Raw genomic sequence first — 8,758 nt, forward strand, 5'->3', positions numbered from 1 at the left:
TTTCGTTGATACGAATATCGTGGGGAATACGCTGACACTCCGTAAAACAACGTAAGACTGAGAAAAGGCTTTTGTCGGCAAAATAATTCTTTGCAGATATACAACTGAGAGACGCGATGAGTGACGCTGACTGCATGGCTCGAGTTGAACGTCAGTGGCGTTTTTAATGTCGAACCTTCTTTGAAACGTATCGCAACCCAGCAAAATTCGTATTCATTCGGGTTTTGGCGGAGAGCTGCACGTGCCTATTTCAAGTTGATGAATAGAAATGTCTATGACTGCAAATCCGTTGAAAGTTTTATAATTATTGTGACATTGATGCTTATTTACGTTAATCCGTCTATGGTCTTTCGCAAAGTTAGCATTAAGCTAGCAAATTTTTGCGGAACATAATTATATTAAGTTGAACATTTTTTGTGTTGGAATATGCAGGTTTTTTTTTTTTTGTTTTCTGTTGAATGTGTTCCTGCTGTGTGCTTGTTTGAAGTTTTTTAATAACCTTAACCTTTCATACTCTTTTTTTTTGGAGAACTGTTTGAGCGAGAGTCTTTTTTTTTTGGTTCCACAAAGTGAGTTTGTATGACTGTCACCTGAATGAAAGGCAGCTCAAAGGAATACTTTAAAAAGTGTTTCTTTGAATAACTTGTTGGAAAAGGCATTAACTGTGAAAAAGTTCTCTTCGGCTACGGTCTCTCTATATCACCGATTTGAAACTATCCCATGCGATAAAGAGGGATTCACAGTTCAGAGTATTTTAGAAATAAAAAAATAAATAAAACTTATATTTTCGTGAAGCTCCCCGCAGGAAAAAAAACAGCAGCACTTGCTTGAAAAGAAAAGCAAAGTAAATAAGTGATGTGTGCACATTACGTAAAGTGTCGGCAACAATAACATTGTTCTGCTTTGTTGTTACAACAAAGCAGACTGGCTATAGAGTGTCGAGCATTTGGTGTGTTTCTGAACACAATGTTGGATGCTCATTACCTTGAGTGGCACACAACAACGCTGTAAACCACGACACATGAATGTAATCGCATTTGAGACAAAATGCGCTTTTAAGTATTTACAGTAGGAGAGCGTAAGGGGGCGGGGTTATGGGGCTACCATTGTCCTTACCACCTGCGGAAAAATAATGACAATGAATGAATAAATAAACAAATAAATAAATAAATAGATAAAATTGGTGAGGTAATTAATTCCACAGTAGATGGTTAAAATGTTTCAGACACGTTGCCGCCGCCAGCCACACATTTGTACCATCTTCCAGAATGATCTGCACATACTTATCTTTGGAGCTCACCAGTTCATTCTGCACGGAGGGGTTGCAGAAATCCATTCTTAACAAAACAGACAGAGTAAGTAACCTAACTATTTTCACGCACCATCGTTCACACAAAAAAAATAGATTTTCAATCCTGAGGCAACATAATGCTGCACGGCTCCCACAGAATGCATGTAGAGGCGCAGTTCTGCAGGACTTTTCAAACAGACTCCAAGAGAGATGATAGATTTTCTATTGGGCTGTTTTCAGCACATTAGATTCATTTGTGAAAACAACAAACCCACATCGGTCCTTATGAGCCATTTGTGGGGAAATATGAAAATAAGCATGTTTGGACATTCAAAGTTGTTGCCTGACAGCAATGATATTGCCGTGCTTCTGCAAAAACGCTGAGGCTGGAAGGCCGAAAGTTTTACTGTGTCATTTTTTTTAAAGCAATCTGCACTGCAAGCTCTACGGCAACACCAGAGGGTCAAACGCTAAGTGCAGCTCAAATATTGCCAGATGATTCAACCCTCATTATTTTGCATTTTTTACAAAGGTTTTACACATTGCTAATGAATTTCGGCGAGCGTGACCGCAAAGCACAACGCTCCTTTTGTACCTCCAAATGAAAATGTAAATGATTTTCCCACAGCATTCAACCCTCCTCCCCAGTCAATTGTCAAATGGCCGGTGCCAGAAAGATCCAAGTAAACAAGTCAATAAAAGCAGCAAAAATGAGGTGGCGGTTGGGGAAACACGGCACCTGTCGCCAATATACTTGGCGTCGCACGGCGATCCGAGGCACCCCGCCCCGCCCTGCTGGTTGCTCTTTTATTACGAGCGATTTGTTACAAGCGCCGGGCGATATTGCAAGAAGGCTTTTCACACGGGTGTAAAAGCTATTGCTGCTGGAAAACTAATTGGAAAAGCAGTGCAATTCAAGGACAGGCCTCATTTTAGAGAGATTAATCAGCTCGTAATTAAAAACGGTGAGCTTAATTGCACTAGTGAGGCCTGCTGCTGTGTCTTGTTTGGGCAATTAGGCACTTTTTTTTTTTCGAATCCTCTTCAAGGAGACCACCAATCAAAGTCAATTGGTTGTTTTATTTACAAGTCAAGGGGATGCTTTAAACTAACAGAGGCTTGTCGGCACAATCGTGAACCTGATTTCTTCTCGCTGCTTCTCGGTTACCAACTAATGTTATATGAAAGGCCAGCAGGTAGAATTGAGGAGTTGAAATGAAGATGAATACAAATGTAATAGAAACTTGAACAGATATTCGAATGAATGGCAGATAATGGAGATATCCACCTTTGGAGCGATTATAATCTGTTAAAACAAGCTTGATTAAATTAGCTAACGTTAAAACGTGACCTTGGGCAACTTGAACTGCTTGCCAGATATCAAATATTCATACTCTTTCATTTCCATTAAGGCAAATCAGTGCAAAAAACAAAGATTGGTCGGGGTTTTTGTTTTGTTTTTTTGAAAACAGTAGCTTCCTCAGTGGGGTCGGGGCAGCGCTGAAATCCACACGTCACTGAAACGGAAAAAACAGCCCCCCTGCCTCAAAAAAGGAAAAGAGAATTTCCAACCGGTGAGACGATGACCGCTGTGCTCAGCGTGTGTTCCCAGAGATTTTTCCCATTCTAATGTTTGATATCTAACTTTAAATGTAAAGCTAAAACATGAAAGTGGTGTGGAGGCGGGAGAGACCAGCTGTGCTGCTTAATAAATAAAACTTGCTTCGCAGCATTAATATTCACACCGTGGAAGTTTCATCCGCATCGTATGAAACGTTTACGAGACCCATCAATGCAGGCTGCCTTAAAGATTAAAAATATAGATTAGCTGGATTTTTTTTGCTCGCTAAACGTGACTGTGAAATCGCTGGAATAATCCATCTCTATTATCTGGCATCTATGATTGATGTACTTTAAAGTGAACCCCCACGATAACACAGTTCGTCTTTTGTAAGCCACCATTTTGGTTTTTTTGGTTTTGTTTTTTCACGAGAGATCGTCCAGCCACCCAAAATCCCCATTTGCTATTCTTTTTCTGTTTAAATTAACTCAGAGGATTCCTTGACCTGCCTTGGCCACTGGCTGACCCCTAAATATTTTTTGCTTTTGGTCCTATTTTAAATCCATCCTTTTGTACCAGCTAGAATATAAATATACACATGTCTACATTTTTGTTGTTTTTTTCAAAGAGGAAAGATGAGTTGAGATTCAAGTGTTTTGAGTAATAAGTCATGATCGCAAGTCAAGTTATGGATCATGGAACAAATTAAACTCGTATCTCAGCGTTGAATTCTTTTTTTTATGGGTCTGTTTTGCAAAGCCAGCATGCTCCTTATTTTGCAAATTTCTACCTATCGCCAGTGATACATTTTCAGTGTATTCCCGGTGTCAGGTAACAGTTGTGGATTTTGCTCAAGGACATTTACTTTATCCCCACTTAGTAAATTCCACTTGAGGTATTATCTTTTGAAATAAATCATGGCCATAAGAAGCAATTTACACTCAGCTATTCATTTTATTGACATGGTAAGAAAAAGTGGCTGCTATTCACATTTCAGTTGAAGGGAATTAAGACAAGAGAAAATGGGTGGATTGAGACACAACACAATAATGGTGTACATTTGAGGCTTGCCGATGGGAGGGGGAGAGGAAAGGCCTTGGAGACACGCTGTTGTCCTTGGATACCGGTCGGAAAATAACAAAATTATAAAAGCATTGCCCATCTTTGCACAAATTCTTAAATGTCATTAGAGACAAAATAAACGACTGAGAGCCTTGACTACTAAATGTCTACCGGCAGCACGATCGTCAGCGCGAGCAGGGACCTTGGCCGGCAGCGAGGGATTCTGGGAAGTCACATTTTCTTAGAGGGCAGGTTTTTATTAATTGGGGCCAGGAGCTTTTAACACACTAACCAAAGAGAGGAATACATTACAGAGCGGAGGCTCATGATTGGTGGCGTGGAGAAGCGCTTGTATACAGCGGCGGGCTCTAATGACGATCACGCCGCTGCTCCACTGGGTTAGCATTCATCAAGCTTCGCCTTTTGATTATGGGATGGCAGGTGCCGAAGGGCAGTCAAACACCGGGAACTCTTCAAAAGGCTGTCGGTTGAGAAGACCTGCTTTTACCCTCCATCTCTGGCGCCTTTCAACTCCATCGCAGTTACCATTCATCAATATGCAGAGGTACACCTTGACTGAGTTTAATTTGCTCCACGACCAAGTCCCCTTAACTCGGTTTACTCGTATGGCAAATCAATTTTCCGCATTCAAATGTCATGATTCAGTTCCAGCCCCCCCTAGCATTTTCTTCCTGCTTTTAACTCATTCACTTCTTGTAGATAACAACTGTTTATGAATACGTATACAAATTTTCAGCTGGTAGGTGTAATGCTAAGCAGATCCCTGTAGATGGTGGTGTTGTGTCACCTTGGATTTGAGCTCAGCACAGGTTTTGAGTAGAAGATAATGATTATGTGGTGAATCTTGGTTTACACATCAATTCAGACAGTAATTCCATCATGTTGAATGAGTGGCCTGACCAAATAATCAGCTGATAGTAGCTCTTTTAAAATCCGCAAAACAAAAACCTAATTTTCTGAGACATCTCCACTGTATTGCTATGATTCACGCTGAGGAACATTTGTTATTTCAGCAACGACGCTGTCAGGGAGGACATTGTTATCCTCTCTGTTGCAAACCGCCACCTCTTGTAAAACAACTACAGCACGATTGAATTAATAGACATTTTGGCTCGAGACAAAATTGGTTTTACGGGTGCTTTTGAGCGCGGCCTCATAAAAACATTAGCAAAGGTCGCCACTCAATTTCATCAACATCCGCTCGGGTCCAAAAAGACATCGTAAAAGATAGAGCCATTTTTGCACATTATACGTGTCTGCTTTGCTATTTGTTAGGAAACCACGGCAGAGAAATAAAACATCTCGGGAGCACACGGATCCTCAGCATGGTTGTGCAAAAAGTTTTGACTACAGTAGCAACACTTGGGCGCCCATCAGCACCTCCCGAGATCAAACAAGGACTCCCCCCCCATCCGCCTACCCCCGCCCCGCAACTCGAATCAGCCATGCAAGCGTCATCTCTCCAGGGAGGCTGCTTGCTTTACTGTCTTCTCTGAATTGCATTTCCTCCCCTGCTATCATATTTGACAAACAGCAACTATGGTGGATGAGCAGCATGACGGGTGCCTGTCATGCCTTTCTCTCAAAGGGAGGGACTAAGTTCAGTTCAACCTCCAAAATATTTAACTTTCTGGAAAATACACTTCCAAATAAAACTAAAAAAATCACCAAATTTTAGGTGTCAAACTCCACTGCCACATTATTTTAAGCAGACTGCTAAATTGTAGATAGAATTTCAAAATTATAGTCCCTGTAATGTAAAAGTAAATGTCATTTCAATTTGACACGTCACAGAGAAAAGTTTTTTTATAAATCACAATATCGTAGAGTTGTTTTTCTCATCAAAATACACATTAAAAATTTTTTGGGTTGATTTCTGGAATGCATTCAAGGCATTTCCATACATTTCAATATGGAAAGATGCTTTGAGTGTTTCCCCCACACTTAAGTATTAAGCTAGTGGACTTTCAATAAATACAATGTGAACATCTTTGTATTTAAATTTAATTCTATGGATTACATTGCCATTATAATCCAGAATTCAACTGCAGACTGCTTTCTTCAGGCAGACGGACCTGTTGCTGATATATTCGTCATCTTCGTGTGATGCATGACAGGATGAGCCGAATTAATCCTAAACGTGGAAGCAGATTTATACAAGGTGCAGAATGGAGTCGAGAGGAAAAATGAAGATGCAACTGAGGTAAGCAGGGTTTCTCTATGCTTGAACATATTCAAGCAGGATGGCGCAAGATGAAGCGCAATCCAGCAGGCCATTTCAGTGATTCAATTCTCTAGAGGGGCATTCGTCATCTCAGGGCGACATGTGGCTACACAAAGCCTCTGACATTATCAAATTCTATCTTTGAAGGTGTTCTTCTTCACCAGGCACCAGGCCACGTGTGACAGCAGCGCCAGAGGTATGAGAAGCCGTTTGAAAACAATCCTTAGCATTGTTTATTGATTTTATACTATGTGTTTGTTAAAAATAAAATTGGCGAAAATGTCATCAGAGGAAAATCATTGGAAAGTTATATCTCTGTACAAAAGTGTGAATTGATCTCTCTATTGATCTACATTTAAAGTATAAATGCCACTGGTGTCCCCCAGGGGTCAATGCTGGGACCTTGGTTATTTTTATTACACAATATTGTATCACATATACGTCTCACGGATTATACTACACTCCTTTACTCTTGTGAGTGTTTGCATAGGTTACTGGTCAACTATTAGGATGACTAGGCTCGCAAGGAGAACAACTGAGATTTACAAGTGTTATTTGCTGCACTAGTATCCTAACTAAAGGTTAATTGTTACACACTAGTAGACTACACAAGAGCAAGCAGTCAAAAATTAAATACAAAAGGTAATACATACAATACACGCAATGCAATACAGGAGGTACTACTCAATAAGCTACTTGGGGAGGATTGGAACCGAGCCCTGCCGCGAACAGCGAAAATCCACCTGTATAACCCCAATAGGGGTTGTAACTGCCCATAGAGTCCACAAGATGGCGTTAAAGCAATTAAAACTGAGAGGATGATAAAGACTCAACATCATGAATCTAGCATGTACACAATTATGAACCAATGTTACATAGATAACTGGTTCCAGTAGTAAACAAACCACCAGCAGATGAAGCTCATCAATGGTATTAGCTAGCGTATTAGCCAAAATCACATGCAAGCACAAACTGATGTGACATGATGACACAGAGGCCAAAAATATGTGCACGAGTATTTTACTCTAATGTTCCTGAGTCATTGAACACACCTTTTGGCATTTCAACCCAAACACTTTAAAATTTCATTGGAATGCCCAAGGTGTCCGCTACTGGTAGTAGGGTAATTCAAATGAGTTGAAAGATATACAGTAATCCCTCGTTTTTTGCTGGGGTTGCGTTCTGAAAAGAACCCGTGATAGGTGAAATCCGTGAAGTAGAAACCTTTTTTTTTTTTTTTTTTACACCAATATGATACAGGTATAACATTGAAACTAAAGGACACATTTTGTTTTCAGGCTCAAGCATTTGTTTAACAAAGAGAAGTAAACACTTTCTTCCAGATAACTACAGTAAAATAATCATTTTAATCATCAGTACGTACTATATAGTGCGCCTCTGCGGCCTGACTCCGCTCTGTAGACTTTTTCATCTGAAGCCATACCACAATTCACTGTGAAAAAAATCCGTGAAGCAGCGAGGCCGTGAAAGGCGAACCGTGATATAGCAAGGGATTACTGCATACCAAAATAAAATGTTGTGGTGGTGATGACAGTTAGTCTGAATATAGTGTGAGAATTGTGTCAAGCACGTTCTCCGTGACAACACTTATTCATTAGGACATCATATGTTTAGGAAATGAGGAAACAATACGCCTCTCCTGATAAAATGCAAACACATTCATTGGGGAAGACACGATGAAGTTCGTGTTTAGGTTTTCTATTGCAAATTCAACGAGCTGCTTCAGTCACATTGGACGTCACACGCCGGACGGACGTCACCATCACGTTCACTAACCAAATCCACGAACCGATAGCGGACGCTTTAAACTAACAGAAAGTAAGATGAGTACAGCACAAAAGAAACGATATGAAGCAGAGGACGTACCTGCTTGTCGTCTTGTGCTTTGACAATGCTCGTTTTTCTGTTTCTGTCTCTCCTTCAGGGGGCAGACATGTTGGAATAGCGCTTCGCTCGTCTATTTGCCGTCGTTTGTTTCTACACCGCCACTCGCAGGCAGGGAGGAGTAACTACAACATTGGCATTTAGTTCCGTTTTAATTTAAATCTAGTAGTATTCCATGAAAGATGTTTAATAACATTCTCTTTTTCTTGGCACCCCTGGCAAAGTACTACCTACTTTCTGCAGATTCTGTCAATGTTCAAGCGCACTTTATGAGCTGTTTAATATTGAAAAGTGAAGCCTTAGTCTCAGTGGATCATAAAATTATTCAAATGCTATTTTGAGACTCCCATGGTCATTCAAAAACATGCCTTTCTGCAGGAAAATGGGCAACTGCAGTGGTTCCCATGGCTGTTTCAAGTTCCATGATGCAATTTACTGTGATTGACTCCAGCTCAGCCGGTAGCTAACCTCATGAGGATAAGAGAAGTAGAAAATGGATTGGATGGATTTAATTCACTTTCCACCAAGGCCACCTTATTCATGTGCACATATTTAGTTCATGGTTACTATTTAGTGCTTCATGTACTCTGACATCCACAGAAGAAACTCGTAAAATGTCAGCTACAGTCTGGGAATGAAAAACACATTTTCATTAATTGACCCATCACTGGATTTTGTTTTTTGGCACACACAC

The 8,758-nt window shown here is 40.4% G+C and overlaps 1 protein-coding gene across 1 annotated transcript in view; it reads right to left on the minus strand.

The window, feature by feature from the left end:
• Nucleotides 1–8,189, minus strand: part of mrpl11 (mitochondrial ribosomal protein L11) — a 33,475-nt gene extending 25,286 nt beyond the window's left edge. The window contains exon 1 of the mRNA XM_088376756.1: nucleotides 8,047–8,189. The gene's annotated coding sequence lies outside the window, so the exon portion shown is untranslated. The remainder of the gene's footprint in view (nucleotides 1–8,046) is intronic.
• Nucleotides 8,190–8,758: the final 569 nt, after the last annotated feature.

The sequence above is a fragment of the Syngnathus floridae genome, chromosome 1 (assembly GCF_059516105.1).
Source record: "Syngnathus floridae isolate MCC-2025c chromosome 1, RoL_Sflo_1.0, whole genome shotgun sequence".
Classification (NCBI taxonomy): domain Eukaryota; kingdom Metazoa; phylum Chordata; class Actinopteri; order Syngnathiformes; family Syngnathidae; genus Syngnathus; species Syngnathus floridae.